The 16903-nt window shown below is 38.6% G+C and overlaps 1 non-coding gene across 1 annotated transcript; it reads right to left on the minus strand.

Annotated features, from left to right (window-relative positions):
* Positions 1 to 6313: 6313 nt before the first annotated feature.
* LOC150060353 (U6 spliceosomal RNA) lies at positions 6314 to 6417 on the minus strand. Its single transcript, XR_016536350.1, has one exon. It is a non-coding gene; the product is annotated as a U6 spliceosomal RNA (small nuclear RNA).
* Positions 6418 to 16903: the final 10486 nt, after the last annotated feature.

Consider the following 16903-nt stretch of genomic DNA (forward strand, 5'->3'; position numbering starts at 1 on the left):
AAAGAAGTCAAGACAGTGCCTAGGCCCTAGACCAGGGACCATAAAAGGAGTCTCATGTATATTTTTCTTCCTAGAGTTCAGAATGGCTTCAAAATACAATTCTCAGATCTCAGCTTCCAGTGGAGCTAGGATTACAGATGTAAGCCCTATGTTCTCAGATAACTTTTATCACATTTATTGAAACTCTACATTTTAAATGAATTTTGGAACATGAAAGAAATCTCAAGTCTTCCAGAGTTGTTTTTTTTTTAATGAAGTTAGCTTTTCAAATACAAATTTAATCTGAAAACTCTGTTCTTTATTAAGTAGGAATTCATGGTTATATAATTTGCTTTTATCACAATAAATTTTGAATCTCATGAGTTGTAATATTTAATGTTTTCATGATATCTTTAATATGGTTTTCAGTTTCTTCTTGTACCAACTTTAGAAAATAAATGTGGTAGCATTGTAAAAAATACCACTGTTTATTGAACTTATGTAGCTGTAAAACCTGTGTATATCACCTTTATAACAGCAGTAAAGAGTTAAAACTAATTATGAGTTTATGATTTATATTTGCAAAAATTTCAGAATTCTTTTTGCTACTGATATGTACTTTCATCCTTTTTCATCAATGAAAACAATCAGATTTTTATTCTCTAAATTTAATAAGATGTTTTAAACTAATCCATATAATTATGGTCACAGGAAGAATGTTACATAAAAATATGTATTTGATTTAGTCGGAGATATAATGTGCTTTATATCTTGAAGGTCTAATTTGTCTGTACTTTTAAAGAAATAAAGATTTCATCCTTTTCATTACAGAACTACCACTATTCTAGGTTATTGATAATAGCGTAGTAGAATATTCTCTAATTTTATAAATCAATTTCTCTCTTTTATTTATTTATTTATTTATTCACTTATTTATGTATTTATTTTTGCCAGTCCTGTGCTTGAGCTCAGGCCTTGAGCACTGTCTTTGGACTTTCTCAAGGCTAGAGCTTTACCACTAGAGTCACATAGCACTACTTCCAGCTTTTTCTATGTATGTGATACAGAGGAATGAAACCTGGGTCTTTGTGCATACTAGGCAAGCACCCTATCACTAGGCCAAACACCAGGCCTATTTCTCCCTTTTAGTCACTACTTTTTCCCAATATCCCTTTTAGTCACTGTCCATTTCCAATATCTACAGCTCTGATGTTGTCTTCACACATGATGAGTGACAGTCACTGGGACCAGGCACGAGAAAGTGACTTTAGTGGACCAAATAGCACCAGAGATAGTAGCATGCACAGATCCCCTCCCAAGATCCTGACAGATCCTTCCCACCTCCATGATACTAGCCAGTACCTTTATGGAGAACTCATCAGCCACTTCCTTCTCAAGTTTTTTCTCTTAGAGAACAAAGAAGAGGCTACCAGGTTGTTCTGGCCACTGTTTGGTTTCTGCTTCTTCAGGCAGGATGACTGCACTTGTGACTGGGGCTTCACTGGACTGCTTCTCTAGGATCCTCAGGCATTTCTACTGGAGCCAACTCTAGCCCGTGTCCACTGGGGCTTCTTTGCAGCTTCTCCTGTTGCATTGCAGATGTCAGCCTAACACGGGTACTTAGTGCTTTGGACTGTCCCTAGCTTCAGGTTCCCAATGAGTGTCCAGCTCTGAGATGCGTGTGCAGGGTCCTTGTAATTCAGGTGGGTGATTGAGTGAGATCAGCAGAACTTAGCATACTCATATTTTTATAAATACATATATATATTGAAGAAATATATATACGGCCAAATCCTTACTACATATGTTTATTTGCTATTATTTTGTCTGCACAGGTAAACAATTACATTGGAAATATAAACCATATCTTTAAAGTTAAAAAAATTCAATAAAACAGAGATTATTTCCTTGGGTTGTTTGTCCTGATCATTTATCTATCTTTATACTGTGATTGGCATGATACATAATTGCAATGAAACTACTTTCTATAAAATTAACTTTTGGTAACTGACAATACCATGTGAGTGTTCTTTTTTTCCAGAGACCACAGAACATTCATTCACTTTAAAATCACACACTATTAAATTTTCCCTCTCTAAAACATCAGCTGCCTTAAATATCAAAAGAACTTCCATTTTCTGGCAAGAATATCATTGGGACTAAGAATAGTTCTTCAAAACTGAGCACTGCAAAATTATAAAATGTATACAATAGAATGTTATACTAATATCACTAGGAAGCAATGAATAAGGTATAGACTGCATGATCTAAAATTCCAGACTACATTAATGATCATAGTAGTTGAACGAGGGACATTAGCTGTCACATTGCTTATCATAGCTGCCACATTTGCACCTAGGAAAAAGATTTTACCTGGACACAAACAAAGTCAAGTGAAGAAAGAGAAGTGAGCTGAGCTTTGGAGGTTCACAAGCCATGATATCTCATCAGGCCATTTTCCCATGGGACATTTGCTGAGATCTGATGCAGGAGAAAGGCTGTGTGGGGGGACCCACGTAGAAATCCCCCACTGACAGGGAATATTTTGCCTCATTCCTGAAAACTCATCCTCAATGTATATCTCTTACATGGGCTATGGTTCTGTCTCTGCTGTGCCTCAGTGATGCATGTGCTGCTGGGTCTTCTGGTCATCAGGTGCTGTATGTTCTGTCTCCATGATACCAACCATGGAGGCTGTGGGGCCTCCTCTAAAGTAATGTATTTCACCACTCCGCATGTTGATGTTGTGTTGAATGGGGATCGGCTATCATGATTCCCTGCCACCACTCAATAAGGAAAGCAGTGTAGAACGCTACTCCACTATGTCTATGGAGGGGGAAGGTAAGTGCTACATAGAGGAACTAGGATACTTGGAATAGGAAAAACTTATTTTTTAAAACAAAACAGAAAAATATTTGGTACTTCTTGTGCTCAGGATGTCTACTTTTTGAGCAAGTCCAATCAAATCCCTTTGCATCAAATATTTCACAATACATAGGATTCAATTAGATGAGAAAACTCCACATGCTTTTGATATGCTAGGGATAAATCCTAGTTTCTTGTATTTTCACACCCACAGGCTTTTGACATACTATGCATTTGTACATAGGAACAGCAGTTCTAGGTTTAGTGCCATACAACAGCAGAGAGGATTGTACAATGCTCACAGGCTCTTTGCAGGTTTTAGTTCTCATGCCATCTATCTCTGTTCTTTTCTGATGACTGCTCACCATTGAAAGTTCTTCCATGCCTGAGAATGAGACTGCACTAATGCCTTTCCACAGGGTTGTATACATACATAGGATGTGGTTAGTTATTTATTCAGTGGTTATGACAACAATGTGGTTTATGTCTAATACATTTAGGTCTTGTTCATTTTTTTTTGCTTTTTTGAACAGAATCTCATTATGTAACCAAAACTGCCTGGAAATCTCAATATACCTTAGGCTAATACTGAGCTGGTAAATCTACCACTACAGCCAAAGATGAGACTTATTTGAAAACAATTCTTCGTAATATTATCGAATACAATCCAATTTGTAATGTTCAAATGGGATTGGCAAATGACAGAGAAGCAGGTGGGATCAGAAGGAGGATTAACTTGATTAGATCATGAAATATACCATCAGCAGCTGAACAAGACATGTGGTTGTCTATGCCACTCCATGGCTTTCACTGGGATATTTCTGAAGGGCAGCAAGGTAGTCATTGCTCAGAGAGCTCGACAATAAGTTGCTATCCTGACTTCTCTAGATTCTTGCTCTGACAATCACTCAGGAAAGCTGTTGTGCTGCTCCTGAACAAAGCTACAATTGCAGCTGTGCTCCCCACCGCCAAGCAGCAGTGGTTTTTGTTCAGGGCTGTATCACTGTGGGAGGAGCATGTATACTTTAAAAGCAGTAGTAAACCCCAATGTCCTCAGCCTCCACCCTGCTGATTTTCAGTGTGAAATCTGTGCCTGATCCACTGCCACTGAACCTGTCTGGAATCCCAGTTTCCTGACTGGAAACCCCATAGATCAGGGGTTGTGGAGACTGGCCTGGTTTCTGCAGGTACCATTCCAAATAGGTGTTTCCATCGCTATAGAGGAGGCTCTTACTAGACCTGCAGGACATGGAGACCGTGTCTCCCAGGGTGACAGGCAGAGAGAGTGGACTCTGGGTCAATATAACATCCCCCCTGGATCCTAAAATGAGACACAGGGTTAATTGCAAGAGGACATGGTTATTTACAAGCATCAGGTGCGATTTTCATAATCTTTGCTTATTTCAGGTTATAATTTTTTAAATTTTTATGAACATTTTATGTAAAATGTTCATAAAATACATTATGAAAGCACACAAAACACACACACACACACACACACACACACACACACACACGTAAGAAACAAAGGGGCTCTAAAATTTGCCCTCCCTTCCCGTTATCAAGTTCTAGGCAGAACACATATCTTAGCTCTCCCTGGAATCTTCCTCACTCACATAGATCCATGTATCCCATGTGCATCCAGGAAGGAAGATCTGCTCATCTCATGGGTGGACACAGCACACACGGAGAGCAGTGGACACAGAGCTCAACCCCTCCCTGGTTCATTCCCCAGCTCCACTGTGCTCTTACCCGGGATCCACAGCATGAGCAGCCCCAGGAGCTGAGAAGGGCACCTCATTTTCACAGGAAGCAGTCCTGCTCAGTGCAGGCAAGCTGAGAGCTGAGCTCTTAAGTGGGACTTGCAGGGAAGCTCCTCCCCTGGGAGCTATAGGCAAATGACCTGGTGGGTGCAGTGGAGAGAGACACACTAACAGGTAAGGTGCAAAGACACCAGGAGGGTGGGGCCTCTCCTGAGAGTCATGACATTCACTGTGGTCAAGAAGAGCAACAGAGATCTAATGTGTGTGTCCTAGAGAGGGACATGCCTCATGATTCCTCCTGCTCTTGGTCAGCTTCCTAATTCTCCCACCCCTTCCTAGGTACATTTTATACTGTTATTTGAGAAGGATGAGTTTCCATAAATACTGAGCCAGCTTTCTTTACTTTCTAGATATTTACTTAAAAGTTTAGGTCTAGTAGTTTGATTTTGCTTAAGATAAACTGCATATAATGCAGAAAGCAGAAATATGAAATGTGCAGCGAATACAGTTTTGCACAAATATACTTCAGACTAACCATGAAATTCTGTATCAAGTTCCTTAGATGCATGTTTTGCCCTCACTAACCATAACAGATGCTGTTATCATTGTGGCAAATTCCTGACATAGGCCACAATAGTTTGGGTTTTCCTAAACTTGACCATCACATAAGCTGAAGAAACAACCTTTCTTCCGTTTTAGCTTCTTCCTTGTTTCTGAATTATTATTTTTGAGACCATTGTATTCCCCTGGATTCAGAACCCTCCCTGAAGTGTCCTCTGGTTTAAAAGGCTTCAGGGTACACCAGAATATGTATACACATAGCAATTTCTCTTCATCTAATTTTGAGGTATAGGGTCATGAACTCAGAATTCTTTTTTTTTAATTTAATTTTACTCTCAGAATGATGTACAGAAGGGTTACAGTTATGTAAGCAAGTTAGTCAGTACATTTCATGTCAAACATAGTTACCCATTCATGCATTTTTCTCCCAATTTCCCTCTCCTCAGCCCCCCTCATGTTGTAGCACTCATTTCCAACATATTACCTTGTTATTATCACTGTTACATTGTTTTTTTCCTTTGTCTCACCATTGTGTTGTCTGCCTTCACTTCCCTAATTCAAGTACAGATATATAAAATTCACCAGGTACCAAAATCAGATACATTGACAGCAGAGGATAAACCATAGGAGGGAAAACAAATTAAAAAGGAATAATTTCACATAGTACATTAAAAAATCAACAACAGAAACCATGAAGAAAAGCCTCCTGTTTCAATATCTGGGAGTTCATTTTGCTTAGCATCATCTTTTTGTTTTGTTTTGTTTGTATGTTGTGGGACTTGAACTCTGGGCCTGAGTCTTGTTCCTCAGCCATTCAGCTCAAGGCTACCACCCTATCTGTTTAGCTACAGCACCAATTCAAGCATCATCTTATAGGGTCATATGCTCATAGCTATTGAGCTATTGTGATCTTCTGCTATGTTAAATCCTAAACATATACTAATTATTACAAATGCAGAAAACTATGAAGTCTATGTTTCTTTGGTTCTTTCTTACTTTCTTTAAAATGATTTTTTTAGTCTTTCTATTTCCTTACAAATATAGCGATGATATCATTCTACCTGATAGCAGCATAAAATTCCATGATGTATATATACTGCATTTTCTTGATCCATTTTCTTTTTTATTGTTTTTTTATTCTTTTTAAAAGTATGGAACGCTTCACAAATTTGAGTGTCATGCTTGTGCAGGGGCCATGCTAATCTTTTTATCGTTCCAATTTTAGTATATGTGCTGCCTAACCAAGCACTCTTGATCCATTTTCTATTGAGGGGCGTTTGGTTGGGTTCCATATCTTATCAGCTGTTAATTTTGGGGAATTGATGTACAGGGGGGTTACAGTTATATGTCAGGTAGTGGATACATTGCTTTCTGAACATTGATGCCCCTTCCCATGTTTTCCCGCACTCCATGCTCTTCCAATCATCTTGTATTCCCTATTTCAAATAAACAAATAAATTTATATATAATATACCAGATACCAAAGTCAGATACAGTGAAAATATTAGATAAACAATGAGGGGAAAAAAAGAGAAAAGAAATAACTTCACATAGTACCTTAAGAACAATGATCACAAACATAAATTTCTTGTTTCCATATACTAGAGTTCATTTTGCTTAGCCTCATTTTATATGGCCTTATGTACATAGCTTTTGGGCTGTTATGATTCTCTACTAGGAGAATTTTTACAAATGAGGGAGAACATTCCTTTGAGTCTGGCTTACTTTGCTTAATATAATTTTTTCCAAGCCTTTCCATTTCATACAAATGGGGCAATGTCATTCTTTCTGATGGCAGCATAGAATTCCATTGTGTATAAGTACCACATCTTCTTGATCCAAACATTTTTTGAGGGGCATCTGGGTTAGTTCCCTTGCTTAGTTATGGTAAATAATACTACAATGAACATGGTTGTGATAGTAGCTTTAGTATGTCCTTTTTTATTGGCATTTGGGTAAATGCCCAGAAGTGGATCCTTTATCTCTTAAAGGACCATAATTTCATCTTCCTTTATCATTCTCTTCCTCTGTGTAATATGAATATGTATGAGGTGGCAATTGCCTCCCTAATGAGAATTAGCAAGATAATAGAAGTCACGCTAAAAGAAAAATTACATCCCAAATCCTGCTGTCACATTGATGGACACAAACTACTGCATATCATCCTCACTCTGTGTGTGCTTCAATTTAGTTTAGCTTAGTATTTTTTTCTCTTGTATTGGAATGTGAAGTCATTTTTTCCTTCATCTTTTTTCATCTTTATTATATGTTTATTTCTTCATATTATGAACACAAATGAACACTTGCCTTAGTATCTTCATCCAGAGGAGGTAAACGCAAAAAGATGACACAATGATAGCTTAAAGCAAATGACATCATGATTTGATGAGCTTGTTTATCAACAATGATGAGTGAATTAAAAATAACTGAAAGGTGGAACATATGAGAAGTTACTGTGGCGATGTTGGTCTATGTGCTGCAGAATTCTAATAGCATGGTTGGGTCTTTTTTCAGTCCAAGGTGTGATGGTACTAGTTGTTGGGAAAGGCTGGGTGTGGGCCCCACTTCTTGTCTTAAGCTGGGAATAGGGATGTCAGCCAGAAGTAAGTGTCCTCGATAAACAATGTCTTCCAGACAGGTAGCAGCTTTGTGATTATCTTTCTGCAGTTTATACAAACTAGCAGCCTCAATGCAGCTGTGGATTCTTCACTGGTTAAGAAATCTATCAAAACCTCAATGTCTTTTGCTCTCGGGGCAATCAGTTCAGCAAAAAGCTGAGTAAACTCGAGTTCATGGCATCTTGGAGCTGCATGAGGCAGTTTACCATATTGTTCCCACACCTTCCATCATCTTTATATGAGATTTGTTCCGTTATAAATAATTCTTCAAGTTTTTAACTGTATCATTGTATCACTCCTTATCAGTTCACGGGAATTATTCTTCTTTTATAGTGAAGGAAAAGTACACTGTGTCCATTATTTATTTCATTTTGTCCATAATAATGTATGTGGAATCAACATACAGTTGAAATATGCACTACATTTTTTCTGCCCATTATTCTGAGTTTCAAATGACCACTTCATTATGTTTAGTAGTATTAAAATTTATAAACATTTTTCCTTTGAGGGCTGGACATGGTAACTCATGCCAGTAATCTCAACTAACCTGAAAGCACAGAATTTAAGATTGGATTCACATCTGCCACCTGGATGGCAGGGAAACTCTAGCTCAAAAATCAAGTTGAAGTAGACCGTGTATATATCTGCAGCTAGACAGGTAGTGAAATTAGAAGCTTTGCAACAGAAAACCAAGCTAGGTTAAAATCACCAGACAAAATCTGAGTGAGAATCTAAAGTAAAAAAAAAAAAGAGATGTTGGGATGAGTTAATTTGTAGATTTGATGTATTTGTTTTCGTAGATTGTTAAAGGAAACCAAAATACCAAGAGAAATGTTACTTTGATAATGGAATTTATTTTCTCAAAGTTCTGGAGGTTGGGGAGGTGCAAGAGCTGTCCGCCCAGATTGTTCTTTCTTCTCATGTCCTTCTCCCAAGTCTTGATGCCTGGTAACTGGGCATGAGACAGTGCCTTACTATGTTTTCTTCCAACAACACTGGTGATATGAAATTCACCCTATCCTGTACAACGTCCCTGTTAAAATGTATCTTTCAGGAGCTATATAAAGTGATGGTGGGATGACTTAAATTATAGAGCCTACTTAGCAGGAAACCCTGAGTTCAAACACAACTAAAACCAAAAAACCCAACAGAACCAAATATCTTACTTGAAATTCATCATTTATCATTTACTATTATGCATATAGCATCCTGGATAACAACATGCTTTCAGTTCCCTCTATTGCCTATAAAGTCAATATATTTTTTCCAGTCCTGGGCTTAAGCTCTGTCCTTGGACTTTCTCAAGGCTAAAGCTTTAGCACTTGAGCCTGAGCACCACTTCTGGCTTTTTTCTATGTATGTGGTACAGAGGAATTGAACCCAGTGTTCTGTGCATGCTAGGCAAGCACTCTATTAGTAGGCCAAACTCGCAATGAGTATTTAACATTTTATCACTCAAGTTGTATTAAGGAATGCAATGTTCACTCTCACCACCTGTACCTAAAATTGTACTGAAGTTCTCCAAATGCAATAAGAAAAGCTAAAACCAAAACAGAAAATAAAAACACAAAAGGCATGAACCAGAAGGATGAAGTAGCAAAAAGTCTTTAATTGCTGATGGAATTTATGCATAAAATGTTTTGAAATCACAAAACAAATGTTAGACATAATTAGAAGTATCTCTGTGCACAGTGTGAATATCTGTTAGAGGTTAAAAGATGCAAAAACAAATACAGTGCATTTAGATGTTTGTAGTCTTGACTCTAATTTTAATATTTCAACTTTCAGCCCAGCACACTCACTCCAGAGACTGAGACATAGAAGATCGCTGTCCTGTGATTCTAGAGTAGATTCTGCAAGTAGAAGCATGAGAAGTAGCCTCTCACTTCTGCTTCCCTTGTAGTTTATGTTATGACTTGTATCACTGTGGGAGGATCATCAAAAGCCTGTTGACAGTAATAAATGGCAGCATCTTCAGGCTGCAGGCTGCTGATGGTGAGAGTGAAGTCTTTCCCAGATCCACTGCCACTGAACCTGGTTGGGACTCCATCTTCCAAATTGTCTGCACTATAGATCAGGGGTTTAGGAGCTTTCCCTGGATGTTGCTGGTGCCAGGCTAAAGCATATCCAATATCCTCACTGGCCCTGCAAGTGATGGTGACTCTGTCTCCTAGGGATGCAGCCAGGGAAGATGGAGACTGGGTCATCTGACCCCTGTGGAGAAACAAAAAAGCAAACATCCACACTATCCATCAACCTCTAAGAAGATTTCTGTGAGGAGTACAGCATCACGAATAACACTTAACTGTGTTATTCCTCAGCATGGTTCTTTCTTACCTGGGATCCAGACCAGCAGGAGCCCCAGGAGCTGAGCAGGGGTCCCATGTCCATGCTGTGTGCTGACTGCTGGACTGACTCCACCACAGGGAATGAGCAGTCTATTATGAAGTCTGAGGGCTGTGGGCTGTGCTTTGGCACATGCAAATAAATCACCATGGGCTAGCCTGTGCGGTCTGTCCAGTGAGTAGAACAAACTTTTGCTGTCTTCAAGATTCACTCTAATTTTCTTTATTCTACATTCTATGTTAATGACTCTTAGAAGAGAGATGAATTAAAGGGAGAAAAGGTTCTATTTCATTTCCCTGATATAAAACATGAAGACTGGATGAAAATAAACCTCACATTGTCTTGTTTTTATTTTGGTAGGCACTGACATTATAGCTTTGCTACAAAAAATAAAGATCTACATCTTTATGGTTTCCAGACTTTCAGGCCTCAGTCTCCCCTAAACCGATGTATAAGCAACTGACAATTTCCTGTTAAAAATAATAGTTCTATACTAGGTCTTCTTCATAAGTATGTGCTTGTCAGATTATTATAAAACACCCAAAAGAACTGATGGTCATGGATAAAGCCATAATGTACTTCTGGGACTGAAGAACTTCAGATGGGGCTGCAACTTGGTGATAACCTAATTATTCCTGATTTGAACATATGTGCACGTAATTTTTCTTCCTTGTGTTATATGACAATACATTTTCACACATTGAGTCGTTGTGCTAAAATAAGTGCTCCTTACACAATCTCAAAGAACCCTTTCCACTCAACATTCCTCAGTAGCATGAGGCCCCAAAACCACCCCTGTACTCCTGCTGCTGGAGCATTCATCCTTCCTGTTTCTGAGGATTTACAGTGACATAAGGAACCTTGGGAGAAACAGTGGATCTTCGTTGCAAGGGCAAAGAAGCTTTGGGTACAGAACTCACTGGAAAAAGCTCCTCTCCTAGAGTCTTTATCACCTAAGGCAACACATGTTTATTGGCTCTGAAGTGGCAGGCCAAACCCTCTCTAGAACCCACAGAAAGCCTGACCTGTGGTACCTAAGAGAGACAATATAGACATCTCAAAATGCTCATACTGATTTAATACTCAAACAGGTGATAAGATTCTAATCAGAGAGCCAAACATACAGACACTCTCCTGTCCAAGAAAGCATAAGTATTAAATACACACCCAGTGATAATATGGCCTATATTCTTCTGCATGAATGACCTAAGGTACACTTCATTCTCTTCTTATAGCTTTTTCTCCAAGTACGCCCTGATTTGGTGCAGACTTTCTACATACCAACTTGGAGGACAAACTTCAGTCCTTAGGAGATGGACTATGTGGACACAGAGGAAGCAGGGATAGAGGCAAGGCTAGGTTTCCAGCCTCAAAACCTAGCACAGAGTGGTTTTCCACAAAGGTCAACAAGCCACCTGTGCATCCCACATGTGCCTGGTTCTTGCAGGGTTTTCATTCAAGCCTATGGGACTCCTTGTTGGTAATAGCACCCCATCAATCTCTAATCAATCTCTACTGTTTCTACATAGACAGTGGGGTTTGTTTGCCATCTAATGGACTTTCTGTGGCTTTGCATCTCACAGAATTTTAGAGACTGAATCTCAGTAACTCTTGACAATGGATCTTTCCACTTACTTAAGAAGCTGGATCTGTTTTTCTTACTCACCAGGAAGGATTCTGTAGGAAAGAGCAAATGGTGCTTCCTCTCAGTAATTCAGACATCTAGTTGTGGAAAAAAACAAACAAACTGTTAATCAATATTCAATTTAGGAGAAGACAATAGTCACAAGACAGTTAAGGGCTGGATAGTGTGATCCATGAGAGATGGACAATACTGTGGTTTTGGAAATCTTCCCTAAGTGCTGGGCACAGTGGCTCATGCCTGTAATCCTAGCTACTCAGAAGGCTGAGATCTGAGGATCAAGGTTCAAAGCCAACCCGGGCACAAATGTACCTTGAATCTTATCTCCAATTAACCTCGAGAAAACAAGCAGTGTAGCTTAAGTGTAGCTTGGCTCAAGGGTAGGGCGGTAGCCTTGAGCTGAAGAGCTCAGGGACAGCTCCAAGGCCGAGTTCAAGGTCCATGACCCACAGGAAAAAAAAAAGAAAAGAAAAGAAAATGCCCAATAATGTAAGGTGTAATGGAGGGGTGGGGGTTGAAGCTATAGTCTCCTGTTCTGAAGATGCCAGGAATGCATCATTGTTCCAAGACCAAAACCTGCTTCAAAACTTGTTCTTTGTTTATGTAGGCATTCACAGCTATGAACTCTGTTCCAACTATAGCTTTTGCTACATTTAGTAAATTCAGGTGTCGTTGCGTGCATTTTCATTTGTCATAATATTTTATAATAGGACTTTTGATTGCTACTTTGTCAAATTTTGAAAATAAATGTGGGAGGTTTTGTCCTCTTTTTTGTGAGCTTTGTAGTTTTCATTCCAACATTGGTTCACAATTTCCTTCTACTTGATTTCCTCTCCTTATATTTACCAAGATCTGATGTGGCTTATCACAGAGAATGTTCCATGTGTATTTGTCAGAAGAAGAAAAAGTGTGTTCTGCTTGTGGTGTAGAATGGTCTGTATATGTACTTCTTTTCGGCAAAAAAATTTAAATAAAGCTAGTTGCTGTGGCTCATGCCAGTAATCTTAGCTATTCAGGAGACTGAGATCTGAGGATGGAGGTTCAAAGCCAGCCTGGACACTAGCTAGTGAAACTCTTATTTCTAATTAATCACTAGAAAATGGGAAGCAGGTCTATGGCTCAGTCCAAAATGTGTCTCATACAAATCTAGTTTAATAAGATTGTTTAAAAAGCACCTGATTGTCTGGAGTTGACTGCACATATCCAAGTCTTTAACTGTGCCAACCAAGATCTGAGCTCTTATTTAATGGAGCTGTAACCAAATAATGCAAATTCAGATCTAGATCATCACCTCATATGAAAACAGCAGATAGAACTACAGTCCCAAATGACATGACACTAAAAAAATCCTATTGTCTTTCTGCACTCTGACTTGCCTTTATCACAGAATCTGATGATCTAAACAAGCTGTGCAATTATAGGAGGAACAGCTTGGTCTGCTGCAGTGTGGCATGAAGAACAGCTCTGTGACAGCTTACTGCAGGATGGAGTTAATCAGGACAGAATTCAGAGGAATCATCTCACTACTCAAGCACAAGAAACCACAGTGGAACACTGATTCACACAGAAGTCTAACAACTATGGAAATGAAGGCTTGGGCAGCAACTTGATAATGGTAGAAAAGACATGAGTCCCTTCTGTTTCAACATGATGAGTTAGATTATTTGACCTCATTATCTCAAGAAAGATGCAGTGTTTCTGTCAAGTTCTTTCTGCTGATTATATATTTCTCTAATCCCTATTTCTTTTCCAGGGTAGGGAGACACTAGCCTAATCTTGCAACATACAGAACTGTGATCTGCATAGCAAACTGCTCATTCTTACTTTGCTATTGTAAGATAAGCAGCACTTTCATTTATTGTGGAATTGGTTTGCTTTCTAATCATCTTTCTGTGACACTGCAACTCATAGAGTTTCAGAGATTAGAGCTCAGTAGTTGACAATCTCCACTTTTACTTGTGATGCTTTTTTTCCTCACTGTATCTTGTAGGTCCTTTCCATCCATCTCCAGAATGGATTCTGTAGGGAACATAAAACAATCCTTCTTCTCCATAATTGATACATCGAGTTCAAGATGAAAATGTAAAAGACAACCTGAAATTCTTAAAAATATTCATCACAAGATATTTAAAATGGGCTACTAAGATATATTTGGAAAGTTAATAACATGGTTTTAGAAAATATTCCTGAAGAACTCTAGGGCCTAACATCAGGGTGGGTGGGATAAAAGACGAGGTCTCCTATTCTAGCGCTGTCAGGGCAGCATCTGATCTCCTGTGTCACAAACCTCCCAGAGCTAACTCAGATAGGCATATCTGCTGTGTCACTTGCACATGGTAGCACTGAGGCCACCAGACATGTGGATCAATAGCAGCTATTGTAATCCAGGGTATAACCTAGTGATTGATCACCTTCATCTTTTAGAACCATACCTGCCACAGTGTTGTGAAATGAGGACGGCATCCATCTCCCTAATTTCTGTCTGAGGTACACTTTTCTCTTTTCAAATTGAGCTCAAGTGGTCTTGTGTCCTTCCTTTGCTTGAAAGTGTTTTAATGGAGCCTCTTTCATATAGGAAAACTACCAAATGTTGAAGTATTGATTTGCTACTGCCAAGATATTTCCTTCCAAAAGGTTTCTATAGGACTGTTACATTTTAATTGTACTCTTTATGAAATATATTTGTATAGAAATGGCAAAGTTCACAATTGTTTTCTTAAACAAAAGTAGAATAATTTTTCTTTGGTCTAGCTTTTGCTCATTGCTACTATGAGAGCATAATTGATATTATATGTTAATGAACAGCAACATTCTACAACCCCTTCTTTTTTGTATATTGAAATGTGGTCACACTCTCTGTTGGTGGTCACACTCTGAACTCAGATTGTTTTGTATTTGTATGTTGGAACTTTAAATCTCATTCTGAGCCCAGGTTGGCCTTGAACTCCTTGTGATCTTCCCTTCCCCCACAATGTGGGTTTTACAGGTGTCCATCTCCCCTGCTTATGATAGCTTAAGACTGGTATAGTTAAAACATTCAATATACAGTACAGCATATAAGTGTTGGCCATTATCATTGTTTTAAGTTGTCAACAATTTATTTTCAGTATGCATGTGCACATTTTATTTGCATTTTAAAGGATTCTGGTGCTTTACAATCTAAAGTATATAAAACATAAGATCAACTGTGTAATGACAAAATTATATTTATTTTCATGTAGATCTGTGGTAAAATATAAGCCGAACGTATATGACTCCTTGAGTGAAATCCCCAGATCCAAGACATACACATACACAGAAACACACACACACACACACACACACACACACACACACACACAGGGTAGGGAGGCAGAAGAGAAGGCATGATGAGAGGGAATTGGAAAGAAAATGATTGTTTTTTTTTTTATTAAAGTGATTTGAATGAGATTTCTTAAGGACATTTAGTATTACATTTTCATTTTTAAATGCATTGAATAGAGTTTATCCATTTTAACTCTGGATAGATTGTAAGTATTTGAAACTAAGTGGTCAAGTGCTCATTGGCTTCTCCCTTAGGATAATGCTCTCCTGAATGCACCCTCATCCTGCAGAGGAATACATGGCCAGTAAAGGAAGAAAACAATAGTACAGGAGAAACGAAATGAGTGTCTTCACATTACCAACATTATACTACTTAATATAGATCACTAAGAATAAATCATGAGTGCTAAACCAAACAGCATGAGTATAGTTTCCACAAAGTCAGCTTCAATTATTTTTCTTACACTGTGTAAACAAACTATAGAAAGTTCATCTGAAATTTCCTCTTAGCTCTACAAACATCAGGTCTCACTGGTCCATGCTCCTAAAGGTTTTGCTATAATTTCTTCCTCTGACACTGAATGAATGAATTTACAACTAGGCAAGGGAAGCAGGTAGTTTCCTATTCAAAACTATAGCACTAGGACAGCAGTTGAGTCCAATAAGTAGGTAGTATTGTATTTTCATGCTCAGAAATAATTCTGAAGATAGTTAAAATTATGCTCCTAGCTTATTGCCACTGAAACGGTCTGGAATCCCAGGGAACATGGTGAAATCCAATCGTGATGAGCCACAGAGAATGGTCTGGCATCTACAAAAAACAGTTCAGTTAACTATTTCCATCATTGTGCAGAGCTCTGCCTAGGCCTGCAGGAGGTAGAGGCCAGTTCTCCATGGATAGCAGGCTGGGGAGGAGAGTCTAGGTCCTTCCACCATCTCCACTGATCTTCAAGTAATGAGAGGGAAGCTCATGGCTCTGCACAACTATTGGGAGAATTATTATTTCTCACCAGTCACTTATTTACTACCAATAAGAATGGGTGGATATTGTTTTATATCACACAGCAGAACATTTAACTTGACAAAGAATGGAGATTTTTCCAAGGCAAAAGGAAACTCTAGAATTTGCTGACCTTATCCTCACATTTTTTGGTCAGACAGGTTTTACAGAAGTGCCAGTTAATGCTGCTTTGGGAATTTTCCTCAGTCTAACAGGTAGAATCTACAAATGCTGATCCTAGAGGACAAGATCTCATGGCCTATCACTGACACACGACACATGAGCAGGCAGCAGTGGGACCAGAGACTATACCTTCAGACTTTGTCTTCACTTGGGCAGAAGTAAGTGGGTATCTTAATTCTGGTCTCTGGAGCCTATGATCAAACTCTCACGTTGTTGGCAGTCTCATGAGCTACACCTTCAATCCCTCTCTATGAAATTCTCAGGTGAAATTAGTCTGAAACTTTGTCACAGTCCTGACATAGACCCCAGGATAAACGCAATAATGATTCTGTCACTGGTTTTAAAATACCTCACTAGTAAAATCATTCATTTTCTTTTGGTGTGTAAATTCATGTGATAGCATAATTCAGAATCGTTGAGCTATAAACTATGTTCCCTTCTTAAGAAGGGAATATTAAGTCTTATTGAACTTAAGCATGAAAAAAAAACTATGATATAAAAAACATAAATCCTCTCTTTCTAAACAAAACCATGAAGTGACTTTCGAAGCCTAAATGCCTGTGAGAACACTGTCAGAATGTGAAGTTATCAGGAGGAGCAGCTGGGGCAGCCCAGCCTCTCACTTCTGCTTCCATGGGAGGTT

This window comes from Megascapheus bottae, chromosome 7 (assembly GCF_031878675.1).
Source record: "Megascapheus bottae isolate mThoBot1 chromosome 7, mThoBot2.hap1, whole genome shotgun sequence".
NCBI classification, from domain to species: domain Eukaryota; kingdom Metazoa; phylum Chordata; class Mammalia; order Rodentia; family Geomyidae; genus Megascapheus; species Megascapheus bottae.